At 56.3% G+C, this 10928-nt stretch overlaps 2 long non-coding RNA genes across 2 annotated transcripts; one reads left to right on the top strand and one right to left on the bottom strand.

Moving 5' to 3' along the window:
- Nucleotides 1-3690: 3690 nt before the first annotated feature.
- LOC140597672 (uncharacterized) lies at nucleotides 3691-7144 on the bottom strand. The gene is made up of 3 exons (XR_011999491.1): nucleotides 7054-7144; nucleotides 5403-6218; nucleotides 3691-4880 (listed from the first exon to the last, which is right to left on the bottom strand). It is a non-coding gene; the product is annotated as an uncharacterized lncRNA (long non-coding RNA).
- LOC140597673 (uncharacterized) lies at nucleotides 7136-9138 on the top strand. The gene is made up of 2 exons (XR_011999492.1): nucleotides 7136-7284; nucleotides 7853-9138. It is a non-coding gene; the product is annotated as an uncharacterized lncRNA (long non-coding RNA).
- The last annotated feature ends 1790 nt before the right edge of the window (nucleotides 9139-10928 follow it).

The raw sequence follows: 10928 nt of genomic DNA, 5'->3' as shown, positions 1-10928 counted from the left end.
ACACACATGCATACGTACATACACACACATTCACAACATACACATCACACATGCACCCCTGTGCAGTGGCAGCACGGCAGCCTCTCCCCAGCTTCCATCCTGTTGGAATAAGAGCCAAATCTTTTTTTAATTTTTTTTTTAAATTTATTTATGATAGTCACACAGAGAGAGGCAGAGACACAGGCAGAGGGAGAAGCAGGCTCCATGCACCCGGAGCCCGACATGGGATTCGATCCCGGGTCTCCAGGATCGCGCCCTGGGCCAAAGGCAGGCGCCAAACCGCTGCGCCACCCAGGGATCCCTGAATAAGAGCCAAATCTTACCACCCCAGCCTCCTTGTGGTCTCAGCCACACCTGGCACATCTCATTGTCAGGACTGTGGCACCTGCTGTCCCCTGGGACCTGACTCCTCCTCTCCTCACAGACATCGGCTCAGCACACCTTGTCACCTTCTCCACGAGGCCTCCCCAGCCACATCATCTACACGGGGGCACTTTTTCTATAAAGGACCAGGTAGTAGGTGGTCTTAGCTTTGCAAGACAGACAGTCTCCGTGGCAACTATTCAACGCAAAAGCAGTCATAGACAGCACCTGTGGGGAAGAGCATAGCTGTGCTCCAATAAAACTTTATTTATAAATACAGGTGACAGCCAGTTTCGGCCCAGGGCGTGATCCCGGGATCCCAGGATCAAGTCCCACATCGGGCTCCCTGCATGGAACCTACTTCTCCCTCTGCCTGTGTCTCTGCTTCTCTCTCTGTGTTTCTTATGAATAAATAAATTAAAAAATCTTTAAAAAAATAAAATAAAATGGGCAGCCTGGGTGGCTCATCCTGGGCCGCCTTCAGCCCAGGGCCTGATCCTGGAGGCCAGAGATCGAGTCCCACATCGGGCTCCCTGCATGGAGCCTGCTTCTCCCTCTGCCTGTGTCTCTGCCTCTCTCTATCTGTGTGTCTTTTATGAATAAATAAATAAAATCTTTTTTAAAAATAATAATAAATATGGGATCCCTGGGTGGCGCAGTGGTTTAGCTCTTGCCTTTGGCCCAGGGCGCGATCCTGGAGACCCGGGATCGAATCCCATGTCGGGCTCCCTGCATGGAGCCTGCTTCTCCCTCTGCCTGTGTCTCTGCCTCTCTCTCTCTCTCTCTCTCTCTCTCTATCATGAATAAATAAATAAAATCTTTAAAATAATAATAATAATAATAATAAATAAAATAAAATAAAATAACAACTCCCATTGTTCTCTAGCTTCTCCCCTCCACCTGGCTTTGCTTGGTGGCACTCATCACTATATGGTGACACACGTATCTCTCTACTTCTTTATCTGCCTCCCCAACTGGTACGTTGGAGGCCCCAACACAAGGCCACTGGCTCTTCTGCCCACTGCTGTGTCTCCAAATTCTACAAGGCCCTGGATATATTAAAAGTAGATAAAAAGAGGGAGCCTGGCTGGCTCCATCAGAAGGGCATGCAACGCTTGATCTTGAGGTCATGAGTTTGAGCCCCATGTTGGGTGCAGAGATTATTTAAATAAATAGAACTTTTAAAAAACAGGTTAAAAAGGTCATAGACTTAAAATTTTCATGAAAGCAACAGAAAATCATAGCTAACGTATATATAAATACATAGTTGTACGATTGTACGCGTTTGAATTATGTGTTACGTGTTTCACGCATGTTCCGTGTGTACGATGGGTCTACACAAGCGTACACACATATGGGGGTTTACTTGCCGAGCAGATGAGGAAACAGCCAAGGAGCCGTAAATTACCGTGCTCAAGGTCACAGGGCTGGGAGGGGCGCAGCTGGACAAACCCCGTTCCAGAGCCTGTGTCTCAACCCCTTTCCCATGAAATGGGGGGTCAGATTGGACCCGGGTCTGCACACGGGGCCACCACACATCACGTTCCCGTCTCCAGCAGCAGACGCCCCACTGAACCACACACCGTCTCCTGTGGAGTCTGCGCCACCTGGACGTCCGGCCCGGCCCGCTAGGCAGTCCCCGGCAGTGGGTCCGCAGGTCTCGGGCGCTTCTCTCCCAGGCCCACCCAGAAAAGGCAGCAGAGCAGCCTGTGTCCCTCCTTGCGCCCCAGCCACTGGGGCAAGGCACCCACTGCTCCCAGGCTCCTCGGGCCCTGCCGGAAGCCTCTGAAAAGCCGTGAGGATTTCAGCTCAGGAACAGAAAAGAGTGCTGGCACCTTTTAAGGCAAATTCGCCACAGAAAAAAGAAGTTTTGGTTTTAACAGTGACTTGCTACACAGAGTGTGAATAAATGTGAGAAGTTCCTGCAAGAAGATTGGTTTGTGCCTCCCGGTTACTGTCCTCTCCCTCTTCCCCACGAACCAGCCTGTGGTCACCCCCTGCACTCACGGGGCGACCACGTGATGCCCCTCCACCCTCTCAGCGCTGAGGGGAGGCCCTCCTAGACGCCGGGAGGCCACCACAGCTTCCCCCAGAGACTCGGGGGTCCGTAATCCCATCTCTTCAGGTGGATTCTCCAACGAGAGGAGGAGGCGCAGGTAGGACGGGCAGGGTCCTCAGACCAGCTCCTGGCAGCTTCAGACTCAAACAAGAAGCTCCATCCAAGCCTTATTTGGAAGGGAAACTCTCCAAGTCCCAGAGCCTCGTGAGTCACCCCACAGGAATGCTTGTGACATTTCGTAACAAACACTAACTCCTCACCTCTGCGAGCCTCTTAACAGGCTGTCCCATAAGCTCGGCTGACCTGCACAGACCTGGGGGGGGGGGGTAAATCCGATGTTTTATCAATAAGACACACGAAGCCCAGCCAGCCAGGTCCCTGGCTTCCACCCCCGTGCTGCTCAGGCTCTTCCTCCTCCGAGGCCAGGCCTCCTGCTTCTCTGATGCATAAACCAGCATGGACACAACGTACCACTTAACAAACGTGCATTGAGTCCCTAACGGATACAAGAGACTGAGCCAAGTGTAATGCAGGAGATGAAGACAATAAGGCATGGTTCCCAGACTGTACGGGCTAGAAGGGGACCCCCAGGAGAGCCAGCCGGCCTCCCCTTTACTACAGCCTGTATTGCTTATCGACTGCTACGTAACAATATTACCATAACCTCACAGCTTAAAGCAGCGTGCATTTATTATGCCCCATCTCTGTGGGTCAAGAATCCACCATGCCTTGGCTGGGTCCTCAGCTTCGATCTCACCCAAAAGCTGCAATCGAGGTCAGGGCTACAGGCTTATCTGAGGCTCAACCGGGGAAGGGTCTGCTTCAAAACTCCCGGGGTTGTTGGCAGAATTGAGTTGTTCATAGGCCCGTTGGACTGAGGGCCTCAGCTTCTTGCTGGCTGTTGGCCAGAGGTCACCTTCGGTTCCTAGCTGGTGGCTGACCAGGACTGGCCTTCAGCTCCTTGCTATGTGGGCCACCCCAACACAGCCATGTGCCCAACACCAGCAAGACAGAAGGTCTCTCAGTGAGATGTAAGATGTAAAACAAAACAAAAAATAAAAATAAAAAATAAATAAAAAAGATGTAAAACAGATGCCACAATCTCATGTAACACAACTGCGGAAATGACGTCCCATCACCTTTGCTGTAGTCCGTCCATTAGAGGCAAGCCGCAGGTCCAGCCCACACATGAGGCTGTGAGCACCAGCTGGCAGGATTGCAGGAGTCAGCTTAGAGCCTCTCCATTATATCCTCTGTGCCTTCCATCGTTTTCTTTTTCTTTTTTTAATTTTTTTTTCCTTCCATCGTTTTCTGAACATCGCCAGAGTCGAGCTGCTCGCTACCTCACAAGGCAGCCCATTCCATTCTGATGCCCCATGAACGACTACAAAGTCTTCCTTACTAGGGGGTGGGGGTGCCTGGGTGGCTTAGTTGGTTAAGTGTCCAACTCTTGATTTCGGCTCAGGTCACGATCTCAAGGTTGTGAGTTCAAGCCCCACACTGAGGGGGGAAGAAAATCCTTCCCAGTATCAAACCCAAACCCACCTCCCTATGACTGTTTGGCTCATTGGCCAAGGCCTTGCAGTCTGGGATGACACAGAAAAAGTCTCCTCTGGTCGAAGTTGAGCTCCAGGTAGGCAGGAACCATCTGTACCCTCAGAGAGCAGGGCTGCCGGAGAGTTCCAGGCACATCCAAGGTACTTAGTAAATGCGTGCCAAGAGAATTGAGAGCACAAATTAGTTCAACAGGGGTTCCCAGTGGCTTGCTGGCAGTCCTGATGCAGAGGTGGGAGCTTGCTCACCCACAGGTCTTGAAAGACAGACCATCACCATCTTCCTGAGGACACTTGGGAATGTGTCACTTATAGAGGATCCAGCCAATCTTGTCACTAGAAAAATTATGACCTGTTCAAGGTCACACCTGGTAAGTGGCGGAGCCAATACCTGGAGCTGGGCCCTTGTCTCCTCACATCCCACTGTCTTTGGGCATGATCAGCACCAAGCAGATCTGGCTCCTGCATCCTAGGAGACTGCACCCAAGGCTGCTTCTCCACTTTCTATGAGCTGTCCTGACCCCTGGCCAGCCAAGCCAGATGTGGCCCATCACACCCCCTTAGTCGGAAACAGGTGAGCAACGGGCCTCCGCAGGTGGCGACAGGGATCCGGGAGCTCTTGCTGCTTGCTATGCACCTGCTTTGCGTTCCGGAACGTGGCCTCTCACACCAAGGAGCATCACATCCCAGTGTGCTTCCCGGGGCATCGAGGCCTTCCCAGAACTGGCGGCCGGACCCAGACTCCAGGCTCTGTTTCCTCCAGAGCCACTCGAGAGGATCCCCACGTCCCATGTCAGCACAGGCTGTCTGACCCACGCGGGCACCCGGCAAGTGTTGAGTGGACGATCAAGTAGAAGGGGCTCTAGAGCCTGCTGAGAATCTCAGATGGGAGGCCCAGCCTGACCCTGAAAGGAGAGGCAGCAAGACTAGAGGGGTCCCAGGAGACTCCCCGAGTGGCCTGTGCTTCTGAGCCATGGGATGAGGCCCTGCCTAAGGTTCTCCAGAAACAGAGATGCCACAAGGAGAGGCAGGACACTTCTCTGGGCCCGTCTCCTTCCTTGGACACTTCTTTGTCACCCACATTGCCGTGATCCCAGCCCTTTTCGCTCTGCTGCCTCCAAAGGGCCCCCTCTCACCAGTGTCCTCTTTCTCCCAGGCCCTCACCTTCTCCTTCTGCAGCTGGTACGTGACGAGGGCTGGAGAAACATTACTAATTAAATTATTAGGATTAGGACTGTTCCCTTCTCCTCCATATACTCATATCCCCAAGGATCTAACATCTAAAACCTTCCTAAACCTTCAGCAACTTTTCATGTGGGAGGCTAGAGGTGACTTTAACTTCTGCCTTCGGATTTCCACATTTCAGGCTGCTGTACCATAAGCACACACTAAAAATGACTTAAAACGTAATAACAGCTGACACTTACTCTGCAACAGGCTTTCCACACTCCACCTCAGTGCACCCCGGGGCCGCCCGAGCCTGAGGGGTTTCGGGAACCCAGGACGGCTGCTTCTCCTCCCACTCTCATGTCCCCTATTCTACAGATGAGAACACCGAGGCTTCAAGAGGGATAGGACTCTGCTCCAGAAGCTCCTCAGAAGGTGAGCAAAGAGCTTGAGTAGACATTTCTGCAGAGCAAATAGGCAAACGACCAAAAAAAGGCACATGAAGAGCCGCTCAGCATCATCAGTCACGAGGGAATGCAAACCCAAACCCCAAGAAGACACCACTTCACGCCCACGGAGATGGCTGCAGCTTTCATTTTGTTTTTGTTTTTGTTTCTTTTTAAAGGACATCGCGAGTGGTGGGCTGTGGAGGAATCGGAACCCTCATGCTCGGCCGGCGGAAATGTGAAACGTTTCAGCCACCGTGGAAAAAGATTTTGCTGGCTCCGCAGCCAATCACAGAGTTACCAGGGGACTCGGGATTCCAGTCCTACGTGGAGCCCCACACTGAAAACAGGGACTCCAACAAGCAGGTGGGCACCCGTGGGCACAGCGGCGCTGCTCACAACAGCGCGAAGATGGCAACGGCCACGTGTCCTTCGGCCGAGGAAGGGATAACCCAAGCGTGGTCTAGCCGCACGATGGAATATTCCTGAGCCCTTAAAAAGGAGTGGCTCGTGGTCACCTGCTACGACGCGACTGAGCCTCGAGAGCACCGTGCTAGGTGAAGGGAGCCGGCCACGAACGACCACACGCTAGATGCCGTCATTCATATAAAATCTCCAGATTAGGGCAATCTGCAGAGGCAGAAAACACATTAGTGGTTGCCAGCAGCTGGGGGAGGCAGAGGGGGCTGAGTGCTGGTGGACACGGGGTTTTATCTGCGGCGATGAAAAAGTTTGGACCTGGTGGACGGGGTGGTCGCATGGCACAGTGAATCCACCAAGTGCCATTGAATGGTTCGCTCTAAAAATGGTTAATTGCATATTGTGTGGATCTCACCCAAAAAATAAACCTGAGTGGGACGCCCGGGTGGCTCAGCGGCTGAGCATCTGCCTTCTGCGCAGGCGGCGATCCCGGGGTCCTGGGATGGAGTCCCGCATCGGGCTCCGCGCATGGAGCCTGCTTCTCCCTCTGCCTGTGTCTCTGCCTCTCTCTGCGTGTCTCTCATGGATAAATAAATAAAATATTTAAAAACAACAAACAAACAAACCCTGAGCCTCAGGTCACAGCGCCGATGAGCATCAGAGCTGGCACGTGAATGCCGACCCGCCAGCCCTGTGAGCCCGCCCCGCAGGCAGGCCTCCACGCCTGGCACCCCGGCACCCCGGCACCCCAGCCCCCCGCGGGCCTCTCCCACACCCTGCCAGCAGGCCAGGCCTCCACTGCCGTGAACACTATTTGGGGATATTCCCCATCTTTCCCCAAACCACTGCAAACTGCCTTTCATAAAATTACTAAGTAACACCCAGCTGGCCGCCCGGGGAGGACAGGACCCCATGCCAGGTCACTTCCTAAGGTCATTTGTCGGCAGCAGGTTGTTCTTCCCTGCTCCCCTCCCCTTGCCCCTGAGTCACCCCTGCGACCCTGCCTGGCACCCCTCCTCCTCCTCCTTCGCTCTGCGGCTCCTACCTTTGCTCAGCACACCCGAGGCTGTCGTGGGGCCCTCCTCTCCGGGGCTGGAGAACCACTCCGTTCCCTGCCTGTGCTCTGCGTGTCAAGGGGAACTGCAGTCACATAATGATGTCGCTGTCCCCAGAAGCTGGCCGGAAGAGACTCTAATCACATTTCACTCAAAGTCCGCAGCAACTGGAAAGCTGGGGAAGACGGTGATGCGGGTCCTGCCTCCTGTCTTTTCTGCTGGTAAATACAGAACCCTCGAGAAGCAGGGGTGGGGAGAGGCTCCACAAGCGGACCTGGCGGGCGGGGTCCCTGGGGCAGCCTGCTTCCTGGGGGCCGCAGGACCCGTGTGTGGTGACAGCACAGGCTAACGGTAGACCAGGGACAAGCCACAGTTCCTGCCTCCCGGCTGCGGGGTCCAGAGTCCCCTGGTTCACCCTCCCCTCCTCCAGCCTGAGTGCAGGGCAGCAGTGAGCACAGAAGGGCAGGAGGAGCAGGCCCCGTCCACACCCAGGGAGCTTCGGGCTTGGAGGACACGGATCAGGGGCGGGGAGGAGGAAGCGGGCGACTGCAATTGAGAATGAAGCCCTCCCTCCTGAGAATCCCCTGGGGCCCGGGGTGGGGGCACTGCAGAGTCCTGGGCGACCCCCGTCTTGCCTGAACTCGATGTCCTCTGGCGGTGGACCCAGGACTCTGCCCAGAGGGGCTGAGTCCCTCCCTACGCAGCCCTGAAGGTGGGAGGGCCTCCACACTTGCCTCCCCACACACCCCTTCATGCTCACAGTTGCTCAGGATCCCCCTCCCCACTCAGGGCCCCTGTGACCTTTTCCTCTGAGCCTCTGAGCATCTCAGCGGGAGCACATCCAGGCCCCAGGAGCCCCACGGGCAGCTGCCAGCCCTCCCCGCTGTGCTGCGGGCACTAATGCGGCCCTGACAGGCCAAGGATGACCTGCAGGTGGGCAAGTCAGCTGGACCCCAGGCTGTGCACACGGTCACTCGGCAAGAAAGGAGGAGACGGCGGAAGGGGAAAGAAAGCCATTGCTGTCCCCGGCAGCGCCACCGGGCACGTGGTAATGGGCTCGCGGAATGAGCTCTGGGCAGGGCTGTCAAGCAACCTTGGACAAGTGGCCTCCCCATCGGGCTCCGTCTCCTCCTCTGAGGAGCGAGGGTTTGGAACCTGGTGCCCTCTGAGGCCTCTGTGACTATGACATTCCGTGACCATGGCCACCTTGCGGAAACGAGGTGGCCTCTGTCCCCTTTTGGGGTGGGCTTCCCAACGCGTGAATGCAAACCCAGAGTGGGCACCCTCAGTGGGCCCCAGACTCCCTTCTCCAAGGTTCCCGTGGAGGCTTCTGTTGCACAGGGCAGCTTTCAAAAGGAAACATTTTATTCGAGCATAATATGCACGAAGGAAAGCATGACACTAGGTGCCCGGTTCCATGAATCGTCACAAATGGAGCCCACCCATGTGACCAACACCCAGGTGGGGAGAACATTGGTCCCCTCCCGCCCGTTCCTGCCGCCAGCCCCCCAGCCTCGACAACCACTACCTTGACTTCTATACCAGAGACGGACCCGTATGTAAATGGTCACGCAGTGCACCTGCTTGTCCGCCTGCTCCTCTCACCCGACACGGTGTGTACGGGGTTCCCGCCGGCACGCGGAGCTGCTGCTCATCCTCGTTACCCGTCGTGGGAACGAGCCACACCGACCCAGCCCCGGTCGCTGGGTGTTCAGGTGGTTTTCAGGTTTGGGCAATTACGAACAGCGCCGTTGTGAACAGTCTAGTGGTGAACACTTGCTCACGTTTCTAGGGGGGCGTGCACCTGGGTCATACCCATATATTGGGTCGTAGGGCAGGCATATATGTGGCTTTCACGGACACTGCCCGTTTTGGAAAGTGGTTGTACCAATTCACCCCCCCACACACACACATGCACGCACGCCAGTGGGAGAAGGTTCAGTTGACCACTCTCACCAATACTTGGGGGATCCGTCTCTTCCGTGCTCGTTAGCCGCTCCGTTCCACGCGTAATGGTGTCTCGATGTGATTTTAGTTTGCGTGTCCATGGTGGTTAACGAAGCTGAGCACCTTGTTACATGCTTGTCATCTGCGTTTTTCATATTGATTTGTAGAAGTTCTTTATATATTCAGGCCACTAAATGCACCTGTGTTTACGCTCGTGGAAATAGACACAGATACATACGCACAGAGATTGCGAATGTCCTCTCAGAGCCTATCGAGGCGACATCGCTCCTTTATTCTGTCAGCACGAGGAGTTACACTGGTTGGATTTCGATGGTTAAACCGACTCTCCGCTCAGGGGATAAACCCGGCGTGACCGAGATGTGCTCACCCTGCCGGTGGTGGGCCTGACCTGCTAATGTTTGGTGTAAGACGCTTGGAGTCACGTTCACCAGAGAAGTCAGCCCGTAATCTTCTTTTCTGGATGCATCCCCGGTACTTCTGGGCGTCGGGGCGGACGGCCTCATCCGCGAGTGTGCGTGTCTCTCTCTCTTCTCTGCCAGAGTAAGTGGGAAGTGGTTGGCTGGACGCGTCAGGGGGCTGGTCTGGGGAAAGGCCCCCACGGCCAGGCCTGGGGACTGTGTGGGGTCCTGCGTCTGAGGCCTCATCTGCCTTGTGAGCATGGGGACGGGGCACTTGGGAGTCTCACTCAACAAATGCCCTTGCAATGGGCTGCGACCAGGGCCCTGCTGGGCCTTCCCTCTGTTCTTTCTCAGCCTGTCTCCCTCCCTGCTTCCCCTTCTGCTGCCCCTCCCCAAGGGTCTCTTCCCCCCTCCCTTCCTCCGGTCCCCTCCCCGGCCCTCTCCCTCTCTCTGCCAGGACTACTTGTTCTCCCCAACATGGGGGGGTGAGGGTGCTTGTGTGCAGTGGGTACACAGGTGTGCGTGGATGTAGGAGGAGGGGTATGGGGTGTGTAGAGGGTGGGGTGTGGATATGGGGGAGTGTGGGGGGTGGGTGTATGTGTGAGTGTGGTGGGGGTAGGGGTGCAGGGGTGAGTGAGGTGGGGGGTCGGTGTGGGGGGTGGGGGTGGGTGTAGGCTGAGGGTGAGTGCAGGGGTGTGGGGCACATGGGTGCAGTGGGATGGGGTGGGGGTGTCAGGGGCGCGTGTGTAGATGTGGGGGTGGGAGCGTGTGCGTATGGGGGTGGGTGGAGGCGAGCAGGGGTGCACGGGGGCCGGGGCCGGGAGATGCTGGCTGCTGCTCCCCCTGCCCCACCTGCCGTGGCCCTTGTGGCAGGGACTCAAGCTTTGCCTCCCCCCTCCCCACCCCCCCACCATCCCGCTGCTGCCCCTTCCCTGCCCCCTCCCTGCCTGACGGTGCCACTGGAGCTGGAGCTGCCCTGAGGTGTTTAGTTGATCCTTCTGCAGCGCCGTGGAAGATTCCTGAGGGCCGAGTGGGGCCACTGGGGAAGAGCTGGCGGGGCGGCAGCAGGGTGGGCAAGCCCCTGGCCTTGGGCAGGGAGCTGGGAAGGGCGACCCGGCCCAGACCCCGGCCAAGGGGGCCCTCAGCACCCTGCCCCAGCCTCAGCACATCACCCTCGGGGGCGGGGGCCTGTCACTGTCACAGGCAAATGTTCCATTTGCTCAGACACAGGATCTAAATCGTGCATGGCCCTGGCCAGGTGTTGAGTGGCATCCTGCGGGGTTGCCCAGGCAGCCTGCTGCCCTGGGGGGTGAGGGGACGGGGCGGGGGGGCCTTCATGCCACATAAAGGGGAGCAAGCCACCGTGCACAGTCATCCGAACACCCAAGTGTGTCAGATGAAAGCGCAGCACCGCCGTCTCTAGGATGTGCCAAGCGGAGAAGTGAAGCAAGTGGGTGGATGCTGCTCTAGGAGTAGGGAACCTACAAAAGGCACATTCC

This window comes from Vulpes vulpes, chromosome 2 (assembly GCF_048418805.1).
Source record: "Vulpes vulpes isolate BD-2025 chromosome 2, VulVul3, whole genome shotgun sequence".
NCBI classification, from domain to species: domain Eukaryota; kingdom Metazoa; phylum Chordata; class Mammalia; order Carnivora; family Canidae; genus Vulpes; species Vulpes vulpes.
Note: the sequence above shows the minus strand (reverse complement) of the source record. Positions and strands in the feature narration are given on the sequence as shown.